This window comes from Callospermophilus lateralis, chromosome 7 (assembly GCF_048772815.1).
Source record: "Callospermophilus lateralis isolate mCalLat2 chromosome 7, mCalLat2.hap1, whole genome shotgun sequence".
Classification (NCBI taxonomy): domain Eukaryota; kingdom Metazoa; phylum Chordata; class Mammalia; order Rodentia; family Sciuridae; genus Callospermophilus; species Callospermophilus lateralis.
In genome coordinates, this window is record NC_135311.1 from 5477134 (window position 1) to 5496484 (window position 19351).

The 19351-nt window shown below is 38.4% G+C and overlaps 1 protein-coding gene across 3 annotated transcripts in view; it reads right to left on the reverse strand.

The window, feature by feature from the left end:
• Gatad2b (GATA zinc finger domain containing 2B) overlaps positions 1-19351 on the reverse strand; it is a 96805-nt gene that overhangs the window by 55828 nt on the left and 21626 nt on the right. Inside the window, exon 1 of one of the 3 annotated variants that reach the window (XM_076861974.1) lies at positions 9488-9525. The exons of the other annotated variants lie outside the window; for them this stretch is intronic. The gene's annotated coding sequence lies outside the window, so the exon portion shown is untranslated. Of the gene's footprint in view, positions 1-9487; positions 9526-19351 lie in introns of those variants that run through there. 3 annotated transcript variants of the gene reach the window in all.

A 19351-nucleotide genomic window follows, 5' to 3' on the forward strand; every position in this document is an offset into this window, starting at 1 on the left:
TCTAGCCCATTTTACTTTTTATTTTGAAACGGGGTCTCACTAAGTTGTTTGGGGCCTAAACTGCTGAGGTTGGTGAAACTTGGAATCCTCCTGAGCTGCCAGAATTATAGGCGTGTGCCACTGCACCCAATAGAGTCCACGCTATCTATATTGTCATTTTTAAAATAAACTAGACTAGTTTAGACTAATTCTAAACTAGTTTAGACTAAGTCTTTATCTAAACTAGACATGTTGGTGCAATCCTGTAATACCAATGACCCCGGAGGCTGAGGCAGGATGAATCACCAAGTTGAAAGTCAGCCTCAGTAACTTAGTAAGACTTTGTCTCAAAGTAAAAAAGTTAAATAGGGCTGAGAATGTAAACTCAGTGGTACAGTGCCTTTGGGTTCAATCCCCAACACACACACACACACACACACACACACACGCACTAATTCTAAATAAAAACGAACAGATCATTTTTGTTTATTTGCTATTTATTGTGTTGTCTTTTTTTTTTTTTAAGAGAGAGAGAGAGAGAGAGAGAGAGAGAAATTTTTAATATTTATTTTTTAATTTTCGGCAGACACAACATCTTTGTTTGTATGTGGTGCTGAGGATCCAACCCGGGCCGCACGCATGCCAGGCGAGCGCGCTACCGCTTGAGCCACATCCCCAGCCCTGTATTGTCTTTTTTATATCATTGAATTTCCTACAAAAACATTTTGCTCACATCCTTTTTTTTTTTCATTATTTAGAGAATACTTTATTGGTTTCTGTAATTAAACCCACGTAGATAAGACCTTACATATTTAATACAGTGCGTTACCCCTGTACAAATGGAAAAAAATTAAGTTTAATGTTTCTAGACCAATATGGCTGTTAATTTCTGTACAATGCCAACTCAACACGGTAAACTGGAATACTTTTTCCAAAGTTGACAGCACAGCTAAAGTTTCCAAAAATTCAAATTATCTATGTGTGTGTGTGTGTGTGTGTATATATATATATATATATTTATATTTATATAAAAAGACCAATAATAGCATTATGTTCTGCATCAGCGTTTCCAGGTTCTGCTGTCATCTGAACAGAATCATAGACACACCCAGCACACTCCATTTAAAAAAGAGAGGAAAGTAAAAAAACAAAAACAAAACAAAACCCGAGAAAACAACAAAGTTCTGTTACTGTTTGCTCACATCTTTGAATGGAAGAATCTGAGTGACTTTTATAGTAGGTGACATACTTCTTAGCAATATGCACTAAGGATCATAAAGGCCCCTATGCTTAAAAGTGACAAGCTAGGGGGCTGGGGATATAGCTCAGTTGGTACAGTTTGCCTCACAAGCACAGGCCCTGGGTTCGATCCCCACTGCCACAAAAAAAAAAGAAAGTGACAAGCTAGGTAGGATATGCAGTCTAAAAGCTAATGGATAGGAAGTAAACAGACCTCTCCCATATCACCTTGTAATAAATTAACACAAAAGTTCTGACAGAACAAATATCTGCCAAATACCAATTAGGTGGTATAAAAATGAAGGGAACAGAGGTGGTCAAAGGGCAGATTTCATATATCCTTCAAAACTACTCTTCGGACATTTAAAAAAAAATTTTTTTTTGGTCGTTGTAAATGAAGAGCATGGCTTTATTTTATTTGTTTCTTCTCATGTGGTGCTAAGGATCCAAACTAGTGCCTCACCACCCAGGATAGTCAAGCACTCTGCTACTGAGCTACAGCCCCAGGCCCTCTTTAGACATTTTTAAATAGCAACCTAGGACTTATTGAGAGATTTAAAAAAAAAAAAAAATTAAGTATAAGTATCCATTAATAGATTGTATAGCTTATAATAGAATGTAGGCTTATGCTTCACTGATTATGACCACATAATCACTAAGATTGGTTCTAGCAACCCAAAGAAAAATTAAAAATAAAGAATGCAAAAGCCTTAACTGAAACCCTTAAGATCAGAAAGCAAGCATCCCAGAATCTTAAAGAAGATGGTAAGGAACAAAATAAGCCTTACATTTCCCTTTGATTTATTGTAAACCAACATAACAGATAAAACATCACCATGTCACATATGGATAACTTGTAAGATGGCTGGTTTCCATGGAGAGCATTACCACACAATACTGGAAAAAATGATATCAACTCAAAAAGTTAATTACTCTAAAGGCTAGGGAATCCCACAACTCTGTATAAATCTTGATCTGGTCTCAAATTTGAGAAACTGGAAAATAGCTGGAATGTTGCTATTTTCTTTCAGTACTCAACCAACTGGGAAACACCTTCCTTAATTCATTTATGAAGGGAACATGGATAAATGGGTTCAAGCAATTGGGGTCGGGAAATAACTGGGCAGTCTGAGAAATAAGCAAGCAATCATTCTAGTAGGTCCCATCCTGAAATCCTCAAAAGTATAGCCTCACTAGCAACTCCAACAAAAGGAAACAATAATAAAACTTTACACCAAAGCTCATGTATTTAAAAACATTCAAAGATTGTTGCTTGTGAATATGTGGCAAGAACACAAATTCACAAGCTTTAACAAAAAGATATATAAGTTCCCAATGAAACTGAGGAGTTTCTTTTAGCCTGTAACTTAACAAACCCTTATTATAGGATGAACTGGTACAAAAAATTTCCTTCATTCCAAACTTTCCCTACCCAATCCTTGTACTGCTCTGCGTTAATCCTGCATTATTCTGGTCAGACAGAAGCAAAAGTAATCTCACATAAATCCTACTATAACAGTACAACCCTCTCTTGATCTACAAATATAAATTCACATTTTCATCTAACACAAAGCTGCTTCATGTTATATCACACCTAGAAAGCATATAACGAAGATTAAGAAGAAAGGCACCATAATAAATTGAAAAAATGAATTATAATTTCTAACTGACTGTAGAAATCTACGGCCAATGGAAGACAATCATCAATGAACCCCAAAATTGGAACAGCTGAAATGTTCAGATGCTTGGAACAATCTCACATTTTTTCCTTCCTTACATGTGCTATTTGACTTTCCTTTTGTACAATTCTAACTCTGCAGCAGATGGCAGGGTAAGAACACATTTTTAAAATACACTAAAGAGAACAAGAAGAAATAAAAAAGGAGGGAATTCAAAGGGCTAGCTAATAGGATATTACCTGCTTTATTTTCTATCCTTTTGCTTCTCCTTAAAAGCAATTCCTCTCATCACCAACCCCTGTACCCATGGCAATTCTGAATGATTAGAAACAGTCTGGCCTTCCCCTACCCCCATCCAATAGTATCTTAACAAATCACAGCTGTTAAGTCCAGGAGGCATTTCTCTTCTAGTCACCAAAGGGTACACACACCTCAAGTACACACACCTCTGATTGGGGGCAGAGACCCACAAAAACTGCTTCACCTCCCCAAGATTTACTGTTTCCACTAGGAACATGGTCAATAGTGTTTGCACACTGAAGCTTTCTCACACACAGGAACACAAAATACCTGTTGTTTTTTTAAGACAGCAAAGATAATACTGCTGTGTGAGAGCGCACCCAGGCGCGCACACGAGAGAATTTTTCTTGCTCTAAGCTTCCCTCCTCCTTCTCCCTGTCCATCAGCCCAAGCAGAGATGACGTAGACTTCCTTATATAATAGCCTGTGATTTCCTAGACTGCAGGCCTTTCCCTTTGTGTTCTGTATACACTTACACACACGAGTGCGCGCACATTCTCATTGCTTTGCAGCCCCTGGCATGATGCCAGCACTCAGTCAGCTGGTTGACTCCATTCACAGAGCAGGGTTTGAGCTGACATGGAAAGGGGGGGGCGGGTAGTAAAGGTACCGGGAGCTAGAACCATCATTGCTACAGACAAAAGAAAATTTTAAAAATAAACGAGAGAAAGAGAGACAGAACCTTAACATAACACTAAGCTTACAGCTTCAGCTTGAAGACTGGAAGCCAGAGACCCTTTACCACTACAGCAAATGGATGAAGCAAAGAGGAAAAGGATCCAAACTGAAAGAAGCTTTGCATAAGAAACAATTATTCTCTAACAGATTTTTTTAAAGCAACAGCATTTATTACTTCCATTCCATCAAAAACCTCAGCCTTATCAATTACTACACAGGGTCAGGAAATTGCTCTGAAGAATACAAAGCAACTGAATTTCTGCTTTTAGATAAAGAAAAAATAGGTGGGGGAAAGACAGTTAAAAGTAGTTATAGGCATATATTTTCCTGCTCCCTCCTCTAGCTGCCAAAAAAAACTGGAGACGAGAAAGGGGGTAACAAAAACATTAAAGGAAAAAAGGAATAAGAGATGAATTTAGGTTTTTAATTTTGTTCCCCTGCCCGAGAGGGTCCTTTTCTCTATTATCTCTTTCCTATCTTGAGAAGCTCCTTCTGTAGCCCAGGGGTGCTCCCATGCATGCCAGCCCCCTTAAGAGACCTGCACAAACTCGGTCTCCAAGCGGGCACTGCCCTGCCAATCACATGGCGTACTGTTATATTAAACAAAAGAAACAGGGGGATGCTTACTTTTACCCATGATGCCTAGCGGGGGCAAGAGGGTGGAGAGAAAAACCAGTTAAAGCCGGTTTATAACCTTAGGACATGGAATTATCTCTTAATTTTTAAAAGTCCTTTGTGGTACAAAAGTCAGTCTTCCCCACTCTAACTAACCCCCATTATTCTGGCCTAGTGCCAAAGTTTGCCTTCATTCATGAGAGCTAGTTTCCTCTCAAAATCATGATGCTTTAACTATTTAATTTCCAAAGTCAACATACAAGACAGGAAATCACAGAATCAACACCAAACAAAGTACAACAAAATGGAGACATACAGTCTAAGCTACTTTTCTTTACACCTCATTGCTAGTGCTAGGGAACAGTTACTAATAAGAAAGGAGATGCATTCATTTTTTTCCCTCAAGTCCCACAGGTAGTATCTGGTTTAGCCCTATCAACTGACACCATTCAAGGCAACTGGATCTACACCTAACACAAATCATAGCAAAGTTTTACAGCAAAGTAATTGTTATAGTAAATGCACACTCTGGATTTGCTTTTTTATTTTTTATTTTTTTGGATGATGGTGCTAGGGACTGAACCTAAATCCTTGACTGAGCATACTAAATACAAGCTCTACTCCCGCAGCTCCCTAGCCCCAAACACACTAAAAATGACATAAGGACAAGGAATGTGGTTCACAGAGAGCTTACTTAGTATGCTAGAGGCCCTGGGTTAGACCTGCAGCACGCCCCCCGACCCCAAATCTTAGGTCTTTGTTATGTGTATTTTACCACAACTCCACAACTTTGGTTGCATTATTCCACTTTCCTATGTCACAGCTAGAACAGGCTTGCCTCAAACATCTCCATATCACTATATCCCATTTACCATATATATCCTATCTCACCCCCCACCCCCTGACCTTTTTTGTATTTTGTCATACATGGGATTGAAGCCAAGAGTTCCTGCATGGCAGGCAAGCACTCTACTACTCACTCAGTTACGGCTCTAGACTTTTAAAAAAAGTTTTTATTTTGTGATAAGTTCTTGCTAAGTTGCCCAGGTTGGCTCAAAAACCTATGATCCTTCCTGACTCTCAACCCGCCTAGCAGCTGAGATTATATGAATGTGCAACATCCTATGACTGGCTACATCCTATGTCATTCTATAGACAGATGTGGATGCTAATATGTGAGTCTAGTCCCTTGATTACTGCTTCTTTTTCTGCTTTAGAGCAACTGTCTCCAATCATCTTACAAGTAGTTTCCATTTGCCAAAAACACTGATAAGGGGTCAGAAAGTAGTAAGGAAAACAGTCAAACAAATTAGAGAGGGGAAGGCAGTGGAATTGTTTTGGTGGCGATCTAGAGCCAAGCATCTTTGCTCACATTTGTCTATGTGAGGAACTAAGTTCTTTACACATAGTAACGGTATCTCCTATGGCTATACTATCTTAACTGCCTGTCTCATTTGAATCTCTGAAATTCAAATCATACAGTGCTCTTCCATCAGAATCTTTCAAAAAGCCCTTATTTCTTTCAAATACTAAAGCTTCTAGAGTACAGAAAATAGAGAAAAATAATCTACAACCTACTCAAAGGTATTCATTTGTAAATAAAAGTTTTCTTGAGCAATATAATATTAACTTCAATTTTCAGAAAACGAGGGGCTGACGATATAGCTCAGTGGTAGAGTGCTTGATTAACATGGGTTAAGCCTGGGTTTCCAGCAAGGGTGGGTTAAGGGCACAATGGCCTAATAATGAGCTAAGTTGAGGGCTGGGGTTGTGGCTCAGTGATACAGCGCTTGCCTAGCATGTTAAGAGGCACTGGGTTCGATCCTCAGCACCACATTAAAAAATAAATAAAGGTATTGTGTCCATCTACAACTATATATATATATACACACACACATATACATATATACATACACACACACAAAAAGATTTGTTTAAAAATAATAATGAGCTAAGTCTGAATAAGGTAGTACTAGTACTGGCCACTTGCATAAGGCATAATTGCATAATTCACAAACTACAAAGGAAAACCCTGCATGTACACCAACTTAAATACCATCTCAACTGTAATAAACTGTACTGTACTTAACAGGACCCCATCAGAGGTCTCCAGATGTAGGTACTGTTATCATTTAAGACAATAAGGGACAAGAGGATGCCTGTGATAAATGAGGCAAGGAAAATAGATTTTTCTCGTTTATCACATTTCCACAAAAGACCAACTATGGATTTCAAACTGAAGCTCACTAGTTAGTTATGTATTGATAAGGGTAGGGAAAATTGTCCAACCTTTCAGAGATCATGCCCACTTAAGTCTGTTGAATACATACAATTGCACTTTATACTGGCTAATGTTTATTAATCTTTAAGATAATACAATAGTCTCCACTTTATCCATAGTTTTGCTTTGGGAGGCTGAACATTAAATATTGTGATCTTAGATTCAACAATGTCTTAGATATGAACACCAAAAAACGAGCAAACAAAATTAAATTAAAATTTGTCAAAATTTAAAGTTTCTGGCCAGATGCAGTGGCACACACCTGGTACTCCAAAGGCTGAAGCAGAAGGTTGGCTTGAACCTAGCAGGAATTCAAGGCCAGTCTGGGAAAGATACTGAGATCCTGTCTCAAAAATGAATAAACAAAAATAAAACTTCCATGGCTTTCTAGGAGGAAAAAAGGCAAGGGAAACTAGGAGCGGAGCTCAATGGTAGAGCCCTTGGCCAGAATGCTCAAGGTTCCAGGTTTGATCCCCAACAGAATAAAAAGTCATCTGGGCTGGAGATGTGGCTCAAGTGGTAGCGCGCTCGCCTGGCATGCGTGCGGCCTGGGTTCGATCCTCAGCACCACATACAAACAAAGATGTTGTGTCCGCCGAAAACTAAAAAATAAATATTAAAAAATTCTCTCTCTAAAAAAAAAAAAAAAAAAAAAGTCATGTTCTTCGGGGCTGGGGGAGTATAGCTCAGTGGTAGAGCACTTGCACCCAGTCATATGCAAGGCTATGGGTTGAACTCTCAGCACTAGAGGAAAAAAAAAAAAAAAAGACAAGAAAAGAATCTACAGAATGAGGGAAAAAAACCAGCTGCAAATCACGTATTTGTTGAGGAACCTGTATTTAGCATATAAAAGAACTCTTTAAACTCAACAGTAAAAAGTCAACCCAATTTAAAAACAGGCAGGGCTGGGGCTCAGTGATATGGTGCTTGCCTAGTATACATGAGAACATGGGTTTATCCCCAGAATGCATGTATAAGTAAATAAATGATAGTTCTAAAAAAAAAAAAAAATACTGACATGGCCAATAAATAACTACATAGTTTCTCAATCAGAGCTGGAGGTTTGGTTAAGTGGTAGAGCACTTGCCTCGAGTGAGGCCCTGGGTTCAATCCCCAGTACCACAACACCTAACCAAAAACCTGGAAGAAATATGAAGTTCATATAACCAAACACTGAAAAACACTCAGCAATATCAAAAACAAACTGACAAAACCCACACAGTCATCCATCTTTGGTCTTCATAAATTTTGTTAAGTATCTTGCTAAACTTTCTGTGTCAAAATCAACATATCCTTGGATTTAAAGAGTAGGCACCTAAAAATTACAAGTATGGCCAAGTGTGGTGGTACACACCTAAAATACCAACTACTGGGAGGCTGAGGGAAGGGATGGCAAATTTGAAGCAAATATGGACAACTTAGTAAGATCCTGTCTTAAAATAAAACTTACAAAAGGGCTCTGGATGTAGCTCACAGGTGGAGTACTTGCCTCACACGTGTAAGGCCCTGGGTTCAGTTCCCAGTACAAAACAGAAAAAAATAGTAATAACAACTATTGTTAAGGCTGAACAATAGCTTTATTTTAAAAAAGCCAAACATACCACAATATGGCCAAGTTTCTGGCCTACACAATTAATCTGTATAAAATTCACAAACTATTCAGAAACAAAACACCAATCTGGACGTGGTTGCACCCATAATGAAAGAAGATGAGGCAAAAGGATCACAACAAGTTTGAGTCAAGCCTCAGCAACTTAGCGAGACCCTGAGCAACTTACAGAGACCTGGATTCAAAAATAAAAAATTAAAAGGATGAGCCAGGTGCAGTGGAACACACATGGAATCCCAGCAGCTTGGGATGCCGAGGCAGGAGGATGATGAGTTCAAAGCCAGCTTCAGCAAAAGCAAGGTGTTAAACAGCTCATTGAGATCCTGTCTCTAAATTTTAAAAAATGCAAAACAGCACTGGGGATGTGGCTCAGTGTTCAAGTGCCCAGAGTTCAATCGCCAATACCAAAATAAATAAATAACACAAAGAAAACCATTGTGTTTTCCCAGTCCCTGATATACAAATTAGGGATTATATCTAAACCAATAAATTGATTTAGTCTTTGGAAACAGGTATTTTGTGTTCATTGGCTAAAATGAAATTATTTCTATAGAAAGGGGGAAAAATCAGTTGGGAATTACAAATTAGTGATTGATACATCTACCTCTAACCAGGAAGATGTATTTATTAAAACTTTGGTTAAAATCAAACATAAATTAATACGAGTTTACCGCCCTACCAAACACGCACACTGAGGATTGAACCCAAGACTTCGCATAATAAGCAAACACTCTACTACTGGGCTACACTTCCAGTCCTTTTTACTTTATTTTGAGACAGGATTTTGCTAAATTGTCCAGACTATCCTCGAATTTGCAACCTCCCTACCTCAGGCTTCCAGGTAGCTGGGACATATGCCACATCGCATGGCAGTACACTTCCTTATAAAACAGAATATGGGCTAGGTCTTACACCAGTACAAGAGGAAATGAGATTCTCATTCCTGAGACAGCATTTAAATTAGAGAAGGGCTGGGAATATAGTTTAGTGGTAGAGTAGAGTGCTTGCCTAACATGATGGAGGTCCTGGATTCAATCCCCAGCACTCTCTCTTTAAAAAAAAAAAAAAAAAACAGCACTCCTTAGCATTCACTCATTAAGGACTTACAGTATATAAGATTGTTGTATAGGGCTGGGGATGTGGCTCAAGCAGTAGCGCGCTCGCCTGGCATGCGGGCGGCCCGGGTTCGATCCTCAGCACCACATACCAAAGATGTTGTGTCCGCCGAGAACTAGAAAATAAATATTAAAAATTCTCTCTCTCACTCTCTCCTCTCTCTCTCTCTTTAAAAAAAAAAAAAAAGATTGTTGTATAGTTGTACAGACTATCAAATACTGCAAATAAGCATAAAAAACTGTCATATTCTTCTCAATAACTTAATCACCATATAGGAATAGAGGAAGTAAATTACATCAACTATTTCATCTTTCATGTGGCACAAGATGTTTCTAGATGTCTTTTTTGTGAGGGTAGTTAACCTAAGAGTACTGGGAAATAAATTCCACTGCCTATACCTAGAAAAACAGAAAAATTAACACCATCTAGAGCATTAAATTACTATTTAAAATCATACAAACAAACCTACAAAATCATAATTTATCTCTTTCACAAGACAAAGCAATTTTAATGGGGTCCACAAGCTATCTAACTACAGTACTTCTAAATTCCTAACTTACTCTCATCCTTACTCAGCAGTATGTTATTGATTATGGACAAACAGGTATGTGAATACCTCTTTTCTTTTTTTTAGTTGTAAATGGACACAATACTTTCTTTCTTTATTTTTATATGGTGCTGAGGATCAAAGCCTCACATGCACTGGAGAAGTACTCTACCACTGAGCTACAACCCTAGCCCCAATACCTCATTTCTTTCTTTTTTTCTTTTTAAATATGTTTTTAGCTGTAGTTGGACACACCTTTATTTTATTTATTTATTTTTATGTGGTGCTGAGGATTGAACCCAGCATCTCGCATGTGCTAGGCAAGCTCTCTACCACTGAGCCACAACCCCAGACCCACTCATTTCTTTTTTTTTTTTGTAAGAGAGAGTGGGGGGGGGGAGAGAATTTTTAATATTTATTTTCTAGTTATCGGCGGACACAACATCTTTGTTTGTATGTGGTGCTGAGGATCGAACCCGGGCCGCATGCATGCCAGGCGAGCGCACTATCGCTTGAGCCACATCCCCAGCCCAGACCCACTCATTTCTTAATACTTGACTGCTGACTTGATTTCATTCTTTACTTGTACTTTACCTCTACCTTTATAGAAGCATCAAGTTTTTAGACAAATCAAAAACAGTCTTGGGGGGGGCGGGGCTGGGGCTGTATCTCAGTGGTGAAGCACCTGCCTTGCACATGTGAGGCACTGGGTTTGATCCTCAGAACCACATAAAAACAAACAAAATAGAGGTATTGTGTCCAACTACAATTTTATATATATATATAATTTTTTTTTTTTTAAACAATCTCAGGGCTGGGCTGTGGCTCAGTGGTAGAGCGCTTGCCTAGCATGTGTGAGGCACTGGGTTCAATTCTCAGCACCGCATATAAATAAATGAAAAAAAAAAGATTCATCAACATCTAAAAAAATATTTTTAAAAAAGTCTCATTTATCTGACAATAAAATTTAATTCAAAGTACCTTAATGAACTACCTCCTATCATCAACAAAGTATCACAAAGAAAAAAGAAAAGTAGTTTTGGTAGTCATATTAATTTGTTTTGCTACAAATTTTATAACCACCTGAATTCTATTTTGACCTGTTACTAAGTATCTATCTACCAGTGTTTTTGTGTGCCTCTCCCTCCTTTCCCCAACAGCACAATTTTCCAGTTTATGAAGTTTAATTTAGAACTTCAGATATTTTACTCCACCTTAAGCCTCATCTTTCACTTCTGTTGAAAAGGTTACAAACAACACAAAGTAAAACAAAAATAGCTACAGTCTACATATTGATGTTTGACTCAACCTTTAACTTAAAAGAACCTCCAATTACAAGGAAAAAATAAATAAATTTTTGTTGTTACAGTACTGGAGATCGAACCTAGGGCCTCAAGCATGCTAATAATAATAATAATAATAATACCACCACTGAGTCTTCCCAACCTCTTTTATTATTTTATATTGAGACAATACCATGCTCAATTACTGGGGCTGGCTTTGACCTTGTGATTCTCCTGCCTTGGCCTCCTACGTAAGCCTCCTAAGTAGCTAGTATTACAGATATATGCCACTTCAATCAGCTCCCCAGGTTCAATCTCAGTACCATTTAAAAAAAAGAAAAAGAAAAAAAAAAAAGAACCTAAATAAAGTCCAAGAGAAATACTCTGCCTGGTCTGCATTTCACTTAGAGCTTCTAGCAGAAGAAAACAAGTCATCACATCTATAGTCGATGACTTTCATAAATCTTTTAATCTATCCTCCCTTTAATAATTACCCTATCTTCAACAGGTTATGCTAGAACTAGATTTGAATACCTATCAAATATCAATATTATGTATAATTAGAAATCACTCTGGAACTGGGCACAGTGGAACACACCTATTTTTTTTTTTTTTTTTTTTAAGAGAGAGAGAGAGAGAGAGAGAGAGAGAGAGAGAGAATTTTTAATATTTATTGTTTAGTTTTTGGCAGACACAACATCTTTGTTTGTATGTGGTACTGAGGATCAAACCCGGGCCGCACGCGTGCCAGGCGAGCGCGCTACTGCTTGAGCCACATCCCCAGCCCCGGAACACACCTATTAATACTAGTAACTCAGGAGGCTGAGGCAGGAGGACTGCAAGTTCCAGGCTAGCCTCAAAACTTAGCAAGGCCATAAGCAACTTATTGAGGCCCTCTCAAAATAAAAAATAAGAAAATGGGTTGGAAATGTACTTCAGTGGGAAAGCGTCTCTGGGTTCATCCGCCAGTACCAAAAGAAAAGAAAGAAAGAAAAAGAAATCACTCTGGAATACAGCCTAAATCCAGAATTCACTTCACTCTTTTATGACAATCTTGGTAGATTCATGAAGCATCCAGTTACCAGAATTTCAGAACAACCACACATTACTTCCTCATACTACACTAATGAGAAAATTGAAGGGACAAAATAAAAAGAAACATCTGGGGGCTGGAGATGTAGCTCAGTGGTAGAGTGCTTACTAGCAAGGGGTGGGGAGGGCGCACCCACAAACCCATATTACCAAAATCTGTGTTACCTTCAAAATGTTCTATTTTCAACATTAACGTAAACAATGGCAACATTTTTCAATTTTGGTGGTGAATACATGGAATTTAATCATACTCTTTGTGTATTTGAAGTCAGAATAAGAAGTTAGAAATTTTAAATATGGAGGAAAGTCCTTTTAAGTTTATAAATGTCTAGACTATTAGTGGAAAGATTCCAAGAAACAGAAATGTTCTGCCTCCAGAGAGGTACCCCTTTTCTTACTGTAAACCAGAATGTGAATTTTATATCACACATATATAACTGAATACAATTTAAAATGTTACAATGGGGGGCTGGGGATGTGGCTCAAGTGGTAGCGCGCTCGACTGGCATGCGTGCGGCCCAGGTTCAATCCTCAGCACCACATACAAACAAAGATGTTGTGTCTGCCGAAAACTAAAAAATAAATATTAAAAATTCTCTCTCTACCGCTCGCTCTCTCTCACTCTCTCTTTAAAAAAATAAAATTAAATTAAAATAAAATGTTACAATGGTCGAACAATGTAATCTCACACACACACACACACACACACACACACACACACACAATGAAAATACAGTGTTCCCAGGCTTCATCAGAGGACATAAACCACTAGCAAAACTCAACAGGAACAGACCTTGTTCAGCAAAGACTTCCAAAGTTAAAGATCAGAGATCTATGGGCTGGGGTTGTGGCTCAGTGGTAGAGCACTTGCCTAGCATGTGCCAGACCCTGGGTTCAAACCTCAGCACCATATAAAAATAAATAAAGGTATTGTGTCCAACTACAACTAAAAAAATAATTTTAAAAAATTAGAACTGTCACTAATACATATCAACTCACATCAATTAATGTGCAAATGGTGAAAAAGTTTAAAAATCAGAAATAATGGACTAGATATTCCAGTGGAGAATACTGGACACTCATCACTCCCATCCAGCAATATTATAAATTAAGAATCTAGTCATCAAAATGGATTCAACATTAGACTTATCCAGTAGATGTGCAAAGAAACTTCTTTGCTAAAATGAAGGAAGAACAAACTCATGCAGGACTGGATCATGTGCTCTCAAATTGTACTTAAAGCTGGACAGGATGGTGCATGCCTGTAACCCCAGTGGCTCACTCGGGAGGCTGAGGCAGGAAGATTGCAACTTCAAAGCCAGCCTCAGCAACTTAGCAAGGCCCTGTCTCAAAATGAAAAATAAAAAGGGGCAAGGATGTGGCTCGGTAATTAAGCTCCCCAGGTTCAATCTCAGTACCATTTAAAAAAAAAAAAAAAAAAAAAAAAAAGAACCTAAATAAAGTCCAAGAGAAATACTCTGCCTGGTCTGCATTTCACTTAGAGCTTCTAGCAGATTACTAACTTAGACTGACCTATTAGCCTTATGGAGCACATGAAAACTTCCAGGAAAAAGGGTATTATAATCTTCTTCAGTTGGAAAGACATCCATCAAAATTTTAACTGTAGTCACCTGAATATAGATTACTGGCAGAAGGATTATAATTTTCCCAAGTGGTATATATTCACCTTAAGAAGTTAGTTTACCCTGGACCCCTAAAGTTCAGGGAATAATGCCAAGAGTTAATAAATGGGATGTCATTAAATTTAAAAGCTTCTGCACAGCAAAGAAAACAATTAGGGATGTGAAGAAAGAACCTACAGAGTGGGAGAAAATCTTTGCTAGCTGCTCTTCAGGATAGAGGGTTAACGTCTAGAATGTTTTTAAAAACTCAAAAAACACCACCAATCCCAGAAGCTTTGGAGGTTGAAGCAGGAAGATTAACCAAGAAATATATGAAAAAAATGTTCAACAACATTAGCAATTAGGGAAATGCAAATCAAAACTACACTGAGATTTCACCTCACACCAATAAGAATAGAGTCATCAAGAATACAAACATGGCTGGGGATATAGCTCAGTTGGTAGAGTTCTTGCCTCCTATGCACAAGGCCCTGGGTCAATCCCCAGCAAAACACACACACACACACACACACACACACACACACAGAATACAAACAATAGCCAAGCATGGCAGCACAGGACTGGGATCCCAGCTACTCAACTCAAGAGGCCAGACTCTGTAATTTAGCAAGGCCCTAAGCAACTTAGTGCAACTGTTTCAAAATAAAAAGGGCTAGGAATATGACTCTGTGTTTAAGCCCCCCTGGGTTCCATCCCAAGTAATGACCCCCCCCAAAAAAAGAATACAAATAATAATAAATGATGAAGAGACTATAGAGGAAAAAGGAACACTTATACACTGTTGGTGGGACTGCAAATTAGTACAATCATTATGGGAATCAGTTTGGAGGTTCCTCAAAATACTAGGCAAGAAACCACCATATGACCTAGCTATACTACTCCTCAGTACTGATCATAAAGAATTTAGATAAACCAGATGTGGTGGTGAATGCCTGTAATCCTAGCAACTCAGGAGGCTGAGGTAGGAGAATTATGAGTTCAAAGCCAGCCTCAGCAACTCAGTGAGGCCCCAAACACTCAGAGTCCCTGTTTCTAATAAAATATTAAAAAGGGCTGGCGATGTTGCTCAATAGTTAGGGCCCCTGGGTTCAATCCTCAGTACAAAAAGAAAAAGAATTAAAGACATCATACTATAGTGATACATGCATACCTATGTTCGTAGCATTACAGTTCACAATAGACAAATATTACAGTTCACAACAGACAAAGCCTTGATGTCCATCTATGGATGGAGAGATAAAGAAAATGTGTATAATTTTTGTACACATTTGTATATTATGTACACGAAGGAGTGTTATTCAAACATAAAGAAAAATGAGATTAAGTCACTTGCAGGAAAATGCATGAAACTTGAGAACATTATTAAGCTAAACCAGCCAAACTCAGAAGGTTAAGAGTTGTATGTTTTCTCTCATATATGGAAGCTAAAGAGAAAAAGAAAAGTCAAAGAGTGGGGAACTCATGAATATCAAAGGGAGATCAGTAGAGATAAGGGACCAGAGGGGGGAGGGTAGAGTAATACTGACTACATTATGTTATAATGTGTGCATGTACAAATATGTAATAATGAATCCCATCATTGTGTATAAATATAATGCACCAATAAAAAAGTGTGTGGGGGGAGTACATATACCCTTATGAATTTCCTGAAAATAGAGATTAAAAAAAAAAAAATCACAGGGTCTTACCATGTTGCCTAGGCTAGCCTTGAACTCCTAGATTCAAGACTCCAGAGCGGCTGGGATTACAGGAGCACACCACTGCACCCAGCACCATTTGGAGAATATTGAAGGTTTCCCACAAAAGTTTTGAAAGCAAAATGGGTTTTCAACAATTTAATGTATCAATTATTGCCACAATCACTTCAATGGGCCCTATTAAACAGAATTTCTCAATATCAGTTCTATTAACATTTTGGGCCAGATAATTCCTTGTTGTGGGGAATCACTGTAGAATGTTTAGTAGCACCTCTGACCTCTATACACTAGATGACAATAATTCTAGTTTTTTTGTTTTGTTTTGCTTTTTAGTTGTCAATGGACCTTTATTTTATTTATTTATATGCGGTGCTGAGAATCAAATCCAATGCCTCACACATGCTAGGCAAGTGCTCTACCACTGAGTCCCAGCCCCAGACCCACAATTCTAGTTTTGAGAACCAAAAATGTCCCCTCTAACACTGCTAAATATCATCCGAAGGGCAAAATCTTCCCAATTGAGAATCACTATATTAAACAACACCAATACAATTTTACCCTCCAGAAGTCTGTGGCTATTATTTCCAACAGTCTCAACATTGAAGTTAAACAGAAATACTACCACAAGGGGGCAGGGGTTGTGTTTCAGCGGTAGAGCACTTGCTTAGCTTGTATAAGGCACTGGGTTTGATCCTCAGCACCACATAAAAATAAATATAGCAGCACATTCACAATAGCTAAATTGTGGAACCAACCTAGATGCCCTTCAATAGATGAATGGATAAAAAAAAATGTGGCATATATACACAATAGAATATTACTCTGCATTAAAAGAGAATAAAATCATGGCATTTGCAGGTAAATGGATGGAGTTAGAGAAGATAATGCTAAGTGAAGTTAGCCAATCCCCCAAAACCAAATGCTAAATGTTTTCTTTGATATAAGGAGGGTGATTCACAGTGGAATAGGGAGAGAGAGCATGGGAGGAACAGACAAACTCTAGATAGGGCATAGGGGTGAGAGGGAAAGAGAGGAAGCATGGGGTAATTAATGATGGTTGAATGTGATGATCACATTATTATCCAAAGTACACATATGAAGACACGAATTGGTGTGAGTATACTATGTATACAACCAGAGATATGAAAAATTGAGCTCTATATATGTAATAAAAACTGTAATACATTCTGTTGTTATATATAAATTTAAAAAATAAATAAATAAAGATATTTTAAAAAACTACTACATGAAGTTAGAATAATGATTATCTTTTGGTTCCCCCACCCCTCTGGTGCTGGGGATTGATACCTGGGCCCTGCACATGATACCCAAGCACTCTATCATTAAGCTAAACTCACTCCCAGCCCCAATGATTCCCTTTTGTAGATAGGGAGGATAATGATTAGGAGAGAGCATGAAGATGATTTATGAGTAGAGCTTATTTTCTATACCTCTATCTAGGTGGTCAGTTTATAAAATCTTTTTTTCCCCACCGTATATACACTGTACAACGGGGGATGGTTAACAAAAACTGATAAGCAAGAAACTGGTAGTATTTCCTTAACCCAATGCCAATGGAAATGAGGTTAAGAAAAGAACCAAGGCATCTGACGGGCAGGGAGAAAAGCCACCAAACATTTCTTGAGGATGCAATGATTAACCGTTGATTTCAAGATAGCTGGTGATATTCAGGTCCTTCCATTATTCATACAGCTACAGTTACCCACTCCTTTCTACTTATAAGGTTTTCTAAGATTGATGGTCACATCATAGGTCAGGATTAAGTATCCCTGTTCTTTGAGATTTTTGTAAGTTTGACTTTGAAATAAGGCTCTTTAAACCGTGCCCTCCAACAAGTAAATTTTTCAACAGCATTAAAGAAAGCTGCATGCAATCAGGCATAATACAGATATTGGCTCCTTATATTAAGATAGTTGACTATCCCCAATCAGAAGTGCCACTCAAATACTGGATTCTACATTCAAACAAGTGCAGCAAAAGGGATAATCTAAAACAAAATAGAAAGAGAAGGTACTATTAAAACAAAATGGTTTGAGAGCCTCATGGTGAAAAGGAGGGGTAGGGATGTAACTCACTGATAGAGTACTAAACACTAGGTTCAATCCCCAGTAAAAACACACACACACACACACACACACACACACACACACACATCAGGTGTGTGGTGAATGCCTGTAATCCCAGTGGCTCAAGAAGCTGGGGCCCGGGCCGGGGATATAGCTCAGTTGGTAGAGTGCTTGCCTAGCATGCACAAGGCCCTGAGTTTAATCCCCAGTACCACAAAAAAAAAAAAAAAAAAAAAAAAAAAGCAGCAGCAGCAGCAGCTGGGGCAGGAGGATTGCAAATTCAAAGCCAGCCTCAGCAATTTAGTGAGGCCCTAAGCAACTTAGTGAGAGATCTTGTCTCAAAAACTAAAAAGGGTTAGGGCTATGGCTCAGTGGTTAAGAGCCCCTGGGTGCAACCCTAGTACCTCTCTGCAAAAATAAATAAATAAATAAATAGAGCCAGGTGTGGTGGCACAAGCCTGTAATCCCAGCAATTCAGGTGCCCTAAGCAATTTAGAGAGGACCCCCATCTCAAATAGATAGATAGATGGATAGGTAGATAGATAGAGATAGATAAGAAGGGCTGGGGATGCAGCTCAGTGGCAAAGCACCCTGGGTTCAATTTCCAGTACCCCCACCCCCCAAAAAACAAAACAAAACAAAAGTAACTCAGTGGTAAAGCACTTTCCTAGTCTGTGTGAGGCCCTGGGTTTTATTCTTAGTACTCATACCTACTCACCAAAAAGAAAAAAGTGCTGAAAAAGATGCACTTATTCACTATGTAGGTTTCTAGGATCTTATTCTTTTGGTACTAGGAATTGAACCTAGAGGAGCTTTACTGCCGAGCCTTCTTCCCCAGCCTTTTTTTTTAATTTTGAGATAGGGTCTTGCTGGGGCTGGCCTTGAATTTAGGACTCTTCTGTCTCAGCCTCTGAAATTGCTGGGATTACATGTGTGCTAAGCCTACCCACGTTTCTGTGTCTAAAATTATTTTGTTGGAAATAAATAACATTACCAAAATATCAATTTCAAATCACATAGTTCTGATAAGCTTGCGGGGGGGGGGGGGGGGGGGGTAATGAAATTTGAACTCAGGGGGCACTATACCAATAAGCCACATCTCTCGCCCTTTCTATTTATTTTGCAACAGGGACTTGCTAAAGCTATGGAAGCTGGCTTCAAACTTATGACCTTCCTGCCTCAGCCTCCTGAGTTGCTGAAATTACTGGTGTGGGCCACCACACTTGGCTCTAGCAGGTATTTAAAATTTTCAAACCTCCAAGGTGAAATCAGAATGGGGAACTTTAATAACAAGAGCAATTCTGGCACCAAAAGTCGTATAGACCAATGGTATAGAATAGAGGACACAGAATCTAACCTACATAACTTCAGTTATCTTATATTAGACAAAGGCATCAAAAATGTATATTGGAGCCTCTTCAACAAATGGTGCTGGGAAAACTGAAAATCCACATGTAACAAAATGAAATTAAACCTCTATCTCTCATCATGCACAAAACTCAACTC